This window comes from Phyllobates terribilis, unplaced genomic scaffold (assembly GCF_046119375.1).
Source record: "Phyllobates terribilis strain yellow unplaced genomic scaffold, ASM4611937v1 Scaffold_11__3_contigs__length_659146591, whole genome shotgun sequence".
NCBI classification, from domain to species: Eukaryota; Metazoa; Chordata; class Amphibia; order Anura; family Dendrobatidae; genus Phyllobates; species Phyllobates terribilis.
This window is the reverse complement of record NW_027362771.1, coordinates 98256264-98265483: the sequence shown is the minus strand read 5'-3', so window position 1 is coordinate 98265483 and position 9220 is coordinate 98256264. Positions and strand designations below refer to the sequence as shown.

The 9220-nt window shown below is 39.2% G+C and overlaps 1 long non-coding RNA gene across 1 annotated transcript in view; it reads left to right on the top strand.

Annotated features, from left to right (window-relative positions):
• The first annotated feature begins 236 nt into the window (after positions 1-236).
• LOC141165006 (uncharacterized) overlaps positions 237-9220 on the top strand; it is a 78860-nt gene continuing 69876 nt past the window's right edge. The window contains exon 1 of the long non-coding RNA XR_012251026.1: positions 237-333. This is a non-coding gene — a long non-coding RNA (uncharacterized lncRNA). The remainder of the gene's footprint in view (positions 334-9220) is intronic.

Below are 9220 nucleotides of genomic sequence, written 5' to 3'. Positions count from 1 at the left end.
TATTTATTTTTATAAAATACGTTCTCCTTCATCCATATGATTGCTCCAATTGTCAGCACCTGTTTTCTCAGATTGTCCAAGCACATCCTATTTATTTCTCTATTTGTGTGTCAGAGCTGACATTATGGGGGTCAAACTGGGCAATCATTCAAGGCCCCTATCCCCAAACCTCAAAAGGGCCTCCAGCTTTTACAAGACAAAAACTGCAATGCATTTTCAGTGCAGTTTGCGAAGTTAGAAGTGTAGAAGAACCATTGGTGACACTACGGTCATGTGACAATAGATCCTTCACCCTGCGAATTATGAAGGAACTGAAGAGAAGGAGAGAGCCTGGTATGTCCTTTACACTGTGCAAGTAATATGCAGTGTATGTGAAACATGCAATGTTTGCGTGACATGCAGTATTTGAGTGTGATATGCAGTAGGTGCATGCAATATTCAGTGTGTATAACATGCGGTATGTTTCTGTGTATCATGCAGTGTGTGTGTGTAATATATAGTGTTTGTGTGTAGCATGGAGTGTGTATAGAATGGAGTGTGTGTGTAGCATGGAGTGTGTGTAAATGACAATGTGTGTGTAAATGACAATGTGTGTGTAAATTACAGTGTGAGTGTAGCATGTAGTGTGTGTAGAATGGAGTGTGTGTGTAAATTACAGTGTGAGTGTAGCATGTAGTGTGTGTATAATGGAGTGTGTGTGTAAATTACAGTGTGAGTGTAGCATGTAGTGTGTGTATAATGGAGTGTGTGTGTAAATTACAGTGTGAGTGTAGCATGTAGTGTGTGTAGAATGGAGTGTGTGTGTAAATTACAGTGTGAGTGTAGCATGTAGTGTGTGTAGAATGGAGTGTGTGTGTAAATTACAGTGTGAGTGTAGCATGTAGTGTGTGTATAATGGAGTGTGTGTGTAAATTACAGTGTGAGTGTAGCATGTAGTGTGTGTAGAATGGAGTGTGTGTGTAAATTACAGTGTGAGTGTAGCATGTAGTGTGTGTAGAATGGAGTGTGTGTGTAAATTACAGTGTGAGTGTAGCATGTAGTGTGTGTATAATGGAGTGTGTGTGTAAATTACAGTGTGAGTGTAGCATGTAGTGTGTGTAGAATGGAGTGTGTGTGTAAATTACAGTGTGAGTGTAGCATGTAGTGTGTGTAGAATGGAGTGTGTGTAAATTACAGTGTGTGTGTAGCATGTAGTGTGTGTAGAATGGAGTGTGTGTGTAAATTACAGTGTGTGTGTTGCATGGAGTGTGTGTGTGCATGTATGTAACATAAAATGTGTGTGTAATGGAGTGTATATGTGTAACATACAGTGTGTGTGTGTAAGTGTGTTTACAGCATGGAGTTTGTATGTGTACCATACAGTATAGGTAGCATATAGTATGTGTTTCTATGTGGCATGGTGTGTCTGTAACATACAGTGTGTATAATATGCAATATGTGTGAAACATAAAGTGTGTGTGTAACATATAATGTGTGTATTTAGCATGGAGTGTGTATGTGAAGCATACAGTGTGTGTGTGGCACACACATTAAAAATACTGGGACTGCAGACTGGTCGTCACAGGTGTAAACATCCATCGAACAAACAAAATGCTTGTTCATCGGTTGATTAGATTGTTTATGCTGGTACAAAAGTTGTACTCTGCCACACATCGGCATTTTGGGCACCAACCTTAACTTTTGCCCAGCATCACACTTTGTCATAGGCTACGGCCCCACTATCAGTATTTGGTCAGTGTTCAGTCAGTATTTTTTCTCAGCAGTGGGAGACAAAACCAGGAGTGGATGATAAATGCAGAATTGGTGCAATTGTTTCTATTAGACCTTTTCTCTGATCGTTCCTCATCTGGTTTTGACTCCCACGCCTGAGAAAAAATACTGACCAAACACTGAGAGTGGGGCCATGGCCTTAAACTGTTCCTAGTGTCTGTGTATAGGCATAGCTCCCAACCGTCCCATATACTGCGGGACTGTCCCGTCACGGCTCAGCTGTTCTCCCGGGTTCTATTTATACAACCCCTGGCAAAAATTATGGAATCACCGGGCTCGGAGGATGTTCATTCAGTTGTTTAATGTTGTTGAAAAAAAGCAGATCACAGACACGGCACAAAACTAAAGTCATTTCAAATGGCAACTTTAGGGCTTTAAGAAACACTAAAAGAAATCAAGATTAAAAATGTGGTACTCAGTAAGGGTAATTTTTTCAGACCAAGCAGAGGGAAAAAATTATGGAATCACTCAACTCTGAGGAAAGAATTCTGGAATCATGAAAAAACAAACACACAAAAGAACACTCCAATACATCACTAGTATTTTGTTGCACCACCTAACAGCTTGCAGTCTCTGAGGCATGAGTGACAAACAGTACTCTTCATCAATCTGGCTCCAACTTTCTCTGATTGCTGTTGCCAGATCAGCTTTGCAGGTTGGAGCCTTGCCATGGACCATTTTCTTCAACTTCCACCAAGGATTTTCAATTGGATTGAGATCTGGACTATTTGCAGGCCATGACATTGACCTTATGTGTCTTCTTTCAAGGAATGTTTTCACAGTTTTTGCTCTATGGCAGGATGCATCATCATCTTGAAAAATTATGTCATCATCCCCAAACATCCTTTCAATTGATGGGATAAGAAAACTGTCCAAAATATCAATGTAAACCTGGGCATTTATTGAAGATGTAATGACAGCCATCTCCCCAGTGCCTTTACCTGACATGCAGCCCCATATCATCAATGACTGTGGAAATTTGCATGTTCTCTTCATGCAGTCATCTTTATAAATCTCATTGGAATGGCACCAAACAAAAGTTCCAGCATCATCACCTTGCCCAATGCAGATTTGCGATTCATCACTGAATATGACTTTCATCTAGTCATCCACAAACCACGATTGCTTTTCCTTAGCTCATGGTAACCTTGTTTTTTTCTGTTTAGGTGTTAATGGCTTATGTTTAGCTTTTCTGTATGTAAATCCCATTTCCTTTAGGCGGTTTCTTACAGTTCGGTCACAGACATTGACTCCAGTTTCCTCCCATTCGTTGTTCATTTGTTTTGTTGTGAATTTCCTGTTTTGGAGACATATTGCTTTAAGTTTCCAGTCTTGATGCTTTGATGTCTTCCTTGGTCTTCACAGAATTTTACAACTTTGATCTGTGAAAATGAAAAAAATATATATTTTTCCCACAAAAATTTTGTTTTAGCCACAAATGTTTTCATTTTCACAAGGATAGCAGGAGAAAATGGACCTCAAAAATGGTTTGAGGGGGCCATGTCACATTGGCAGGGCCCCTGAGGTGCCAGCACAACAGAAACCCACCATATGTGACCTCATTTTATAAACTACACCTCCCAATGAATTCACCTAGGGTTGCAGTGATCATATTGACACCACATGTGCCTCAGAATTTTATACCATTGGGTGGTGAAGTCAGAATAAATTACATTTTTACCACAAAAATGCTGCTTTTGTTTTTAATTTTTCTAACGGCTAATAGGAAAAATTTTTAAACAAACTGAGGTCCATTTTTATGCTGAGTGGCTGAGTGCACCAATACCCTACTTGTAATCGGGAAATACTTTTCAGGCACAGTGCAAAGCTCAGAAGGGAAGGAGCCTCATATTTTAGTGCAGATTTTACTGTTATGGCTTGTGGGTGCCATGACCCACTGGTAGATCCCCTGAGGTGCCAAAACAGCAGAACCCCCCATAAGTGACCCCATTTTACAAACTACACCTCTCAATGAATTCATCTAGAGGTGCAATGATCATATTGACACTACGAGTGTGTCACAGAATTTTATACCATTGGGCAGTGAGGAAAATATAATTACATTTTTACCACCAAAATTTAGTTTTAGCCCCAGAGTTTACATTTTCACAAAAGAAAGTGGGTGAAAATGGCACCAAAATTTGTCCCACAATTTCTGCTAAAGTGGCAGTACCCCATATGAGGCTGTACATTACTGCTTAGCCACACAGCGAGACTCGGGAGGGATGGACCGCTATATGCCTCCTGGAGCTCAGATTTTCCTAGAATAGTTTGCAGACTCCATATACAGAGCCCCTAAGTGCTAGAAGAGCAGAATCCCCCCACAAGTGACCTCATTTTGGAAATTATACCCCTTTGGGAATTTATCTACAGGTGTAGTGATGATTTTGACTCCATGGGTTTTCCAGAAACAAGCAGCAATAGATCTTGATAAGTGAAAATTGCAAACTGCTGTTGTAGTGACCAGTATGTTATAGTGCCCAGTATGTTGCAGTGCCCAGTATGTTGTAGTGCCCAGTACGCTGTAGTGCCCAGTATGGTGTAGTGCCCAGTATGCTGTAGTGACCAGTACGTTGTAGTGCACAGCTCATGCTTCTGGAGACAAGCACCCGTAAATTAGGCGGGCTCTCATCACTACAGACATGCCAAACATGTGAACGCTAAATATGGTTTAGGTACACTGGAGAGGGGGACATTTGGATTTGGGAGTGCAGAATTCATTGGATTCTTTTGGGGGGCGAAGAGCCATAGCGCTTTTCCAGAGTCTTTGTACTACCAGTAACGTGGAAGCCCCTGATATTTTCATTAACAGATGACGGACCTGAGTGGGGAATATTTTTTTGGATTGAGTTGAAGCTTTTTTGGGAACATTTTATAAACATTTGGGATCACATTTATCCTACGCTCTACACTCAGCACTTAGATAGGGGTTTCCATCTAAATCTCCAAATGACCTGATTCAGATGAATTCCCTGAGGAATCCATTCACTATAATGAAGCAGCAGAGTTACTCTGGACTCTTTCTGGCCTCTGTTCAGCAGTGTTCTTCTTTTCAGAAGTGCACAAAACTGTCACCGACGGCACTTTTATGCACGCCTAAAAAGACAAACACCGCCGGATCACAGGCCAGACAGCGTCCACAGTGCGTCCATATGCCTCATTATAGGGAATTTTCTGCCGGGGGGGTCAGTCTGAATCATGTATTTCAGAGATTTACATGGAAACCAAAGTATAAGCGCTCAACAGAGGGTGCAGGATAAATGTGTGCTGAGCCTTACTGCGATCTTTGGGAGGCAGAATGAACATATCAACAATAGATCAAGAATTGGTTTTATTTATTTTTTACGCCTTTCCTCGTGTGGTATAAGTGATTAGACAACTTTATTCTTCGGGTCTGTGTGATTACAGCGATACCAGATTAAGTTTTTTCATGTTTGGCAGCTATCACACACTAAAAGACGACTTTTTTTGCAAAAACTAGTTTTTCTATCGCCATGTTGTGAGAGCTATAATTTTTCCATATTTCGGCCGACAGAGTCATGTGAGGGCTTGTTTTTTGCCGGACAACTTGATGTTTTTATTGATACCATTTTCGGGCATATGACATTTCTTGATCACTTTCTATTCTGATTTTTGGGAGGCAGAATGAACAAAACCCAGCAATTCAGGAATTGTTTTTTTTTTTTTTTATCCTTTGGGTCAGTACGATTACAGCAATACCACATTTCTAGCATTCCTCTATGTATTGCCGCTTTTACACAATAAAAACTATTTTATAGAAAAAAATATTAATTTTGCATTTCGGTATTCTGAGAGCAATAACTTTGGTATTTTTCCACTGATTGAGCTGCATGGTGGCTTGTTTTCTGTGGGACTAGATAAAGTTTTCAGTGATACCATTTTTATTTACATTCGTTTTTTTGATCGCGTTTTATTTCACTTTTTGTTTGGCGGTATGATGAAAAAGCATTGTTTTTTGCCATCTTTTTTATTTCTATATTTACACGGAGTTCTCTGAAGGGGTTAACCAGTGTGACAGTTTTATGGGGCAGGTCGTTTCGGACGGGGCAATATGTTTTTCTTTTTTATTATTTTCTTTCTTTACATAAAATTACAAATACAGTTGAGCTCAAAAGTTTACATACCCCGGCAGAATTTTTTCTTTCTTGGCCTTGTTTCAGAGAATATGAATGATAACAAAAAAACTTTTTCTCCACTCATGGTTATTGGTTGGGTGAAGCCATTTATTGTCAAACTACTGTGTTTTCTCTTTTTAAATCTTAATGACAACCAAAAACATCCAAATGACCCTGATCAAAAGTTCACGTACCCTCGTGATTTTGGCCTGATAACATGCACAGAATTTAACTCAATGGGTTTGAATGGCTAGTAAAGGTAACATCCTCACCTATGACCTGTTTGCTTGTAATCAGTGTGTGTGCATAAAAGTTGAGTGAGTTTCTGGGATCCAGACAGACTCTTGCATCTTTCATCCAGCCACTGATGTTTCTGGATTGTGAGTCATGGGGAAAGCAAAAGAATAGCACCATTAATTTTACAGCACTTCACAGACATTATTAGTATATCTTTGGAGTGTGGGAGGAAACCCAGGCAAACACTGGGAGAACATACAAACTCCTTGCAGATGTTGTCCTTGGTGGGCATTGAACCTAGGACCCCAGTACTGCAAGGCTGCAGTGCTAACCACTGAGCCAATGTGCTTATGTTCACTTTTCATATCTCTTCTTTGCAATTGCAGCATGTTATGGATTTAAAATCTTAAATTAGGGATAGAATTTTAGGGTTCATACTACAAAAGCAATACCAGGGCTTGGTATACATTTAGGGTATAAATTATAGTGAATATGTGAGGCCATATTATCCACGCCCCCTTCCACTGTGCTCCACACACTTTTCAAAAATATTGTTCGAGCTGCCATAAAAACGTCAAAAGTTGCAACATTTTTGCGCAACTATGTGTTGAAAAATGTGCAACTTTTTAACTCGTTTTCTGGCATAAAATGTTTAATGAATTAGCTACTTAATTTGGGCTCTAATAATGCGGCTCTATTATGACCAACAAGCAACTGGCCACAGATGTAATGATTCTAATTAATGATTATTATTTTTTTGGCCTGGCTCAATAAGTGATTGGCTCTAATCAAACTTTGACATTTTTCTTAGTTGTTATTGAATTATTGTATTATTATTATTATTATTATTATTATTATTATTATCTTGGAAACCATGTGAGAGGCTGTGCAAAGAAATAACATATTCCATATCATGGATGGTTTGTCATAGGTAAAAGAGATGTACAGTTATATGAAAAAGTTTGGGCACCCCTTTTAATCTTAAGCTTAATGTTTTATAAAAATTGGTGTTTTTGCAACAGCTGTTTCAGTTTGATATATGTAATAACTGTTGGACACAGTAATGTTTCTGCCTTGAAATGAGGTTTATTGTACTAACAGAAAATGTGCAATCTGCAGTCAAACAAAATTTGACAGGTGCATAAGTATGGGCACCTCACCAGAAAAGTGACATTAATATTTAGAAGATCCTCCTATTGCAAAAATAACAGCCTCTAGTCGCTTCCTGTAGCTTTTAATGATTTCCTGGATCCTGGATGAAGGTATTTTTGACCATTCCTCTTTACAAAACAATTCCAGTTCAGTTAAGTTTGATGGTCGCTGAGCATGGACAGCCCTCTTCAAATGATCCCACAGATGGTCAATGATATTCAGGTCTGGGGACTGGGATGGCCATTCCAGAACATTGTAATTGTTCCTCTGCATGAATGCCTGAGTAGATTTGGAGCGGTGTTTTGGATCATTGTCTTGCTGAAAGATCCATCCCCTGCGTAACTTCAACTCTGTCACTGATTCTTGAACTTTATTGTCAAGAATCTGCTGATACTGAGTGGAATCCATCCGTCCCTCAACTTTAACAAGATTCCCGGTGCCGGCATTGGCCACACAGCCCCAAAGCATGATGGAACCTCCACCAAATTTTACTGTGGGTAGCATGTGTTTTTCTTGGAATGCTGTGTTTTTTTGCCGCCATGCATAACGCCATTTTGTATGACCAAACAACTCAATCTTGGTTTCATCAGTCCACAGGACCTTCTTCCAAAAAGAAATTGGCTTCTCCAAATGTGCTTTTGCATACCTCAGCCGACTCTGTTTGTGGCGTGCTTGCAGAAACGGCTTCTTTCGCATCACTCTCCCATACAGCTTCTCCTTGTGCAAAGTGCGTTGTATAGTTGACCGATGCACAGTGACACCATCTGCAGCAAGTTGATGCTGCAGCTCTCTGGGGGTGGTCTGAGGATTGTCCTTGATTGATCTCACCATTCTTCTTCTCTGCCTTTCTGATGTTTTTCTTGGCCTGCCACTTCTGGCCTTAATAAGAACTGTCCCTGTGTTCTTCCATTTCCTTACTATGTTCCTCACAGTGGAAACTGACAGGTTAAATCTCTGAGACAGCTTTTTGTATCCTTCCCCTGAACAACTATGTTGAATAATCTTTGTTTTCAGGTCATTTGACAGTTGTTTTGAGGAGCCCATGATACCACTCTTCAGAGGAGATTCAAACAGGAGAACAACTTGCAAGTGGCCACTTTAAGTAGCTTTTCTCATGATTGCATACACCTGGCTCTGAAGTTCAAAGCTCAATGAGGTGACAAAACCAAAAAAAGTGCTTTAGTAAGTCAGTAAAAAGTAGGTAGGCGTATTTAAAACAAGAAAATGATAAGGGTGCCCATACTTATGCACCTGTCAAATTTTGTTTGAATGCAGATTGCACATTTTCTGTTAGTACAATAAACCTCATTTCAAGGCAGAAACATTACTGTGTCCAACAGTTATTACATATATCAAACTGAAATAGCTGTTGCAAAAACACCAATTTTTATAAAACATTAAGCCTAAGATTAATAGTGGTGCCCAAACTTTTTCATATAACTGTATATGTATGTTTTTCCTATGTTTATGTGGGTTTCCTTCTGACACTCCAGTTTCCTCCCACTTACTAAAAACATACTGGTAGATTAAGTGGTTTCCTTATGGAATTTTGATGTATTTAGCTTGAACTGATTTTAATGTTGATTTTATTTGATTTATTTCTCAGTGTTTATAGTCTATTGAGATATATTGCTGTACAATACATGTATAGGATTTACCAATTCATAGTTGTCCATGCCTCCAGTTAAGGAGCATTTACATGAACTGCAGTCATTAAACAATAGCCAATCGACCGTCGTTTAATGGCCTGTTTAGACAGGCCAACCTCAATTCTAGGTGTACATGATGATCATATTAATCAAAGAATATTAAAAGAATATTATAGTTATCGGCAGCATATATCTTCTATAGACAGAACAATATATGTACTTATTTTATTATATTTCACAAGTATTCCTCTATTATTATGTATTTAACCATGTAGC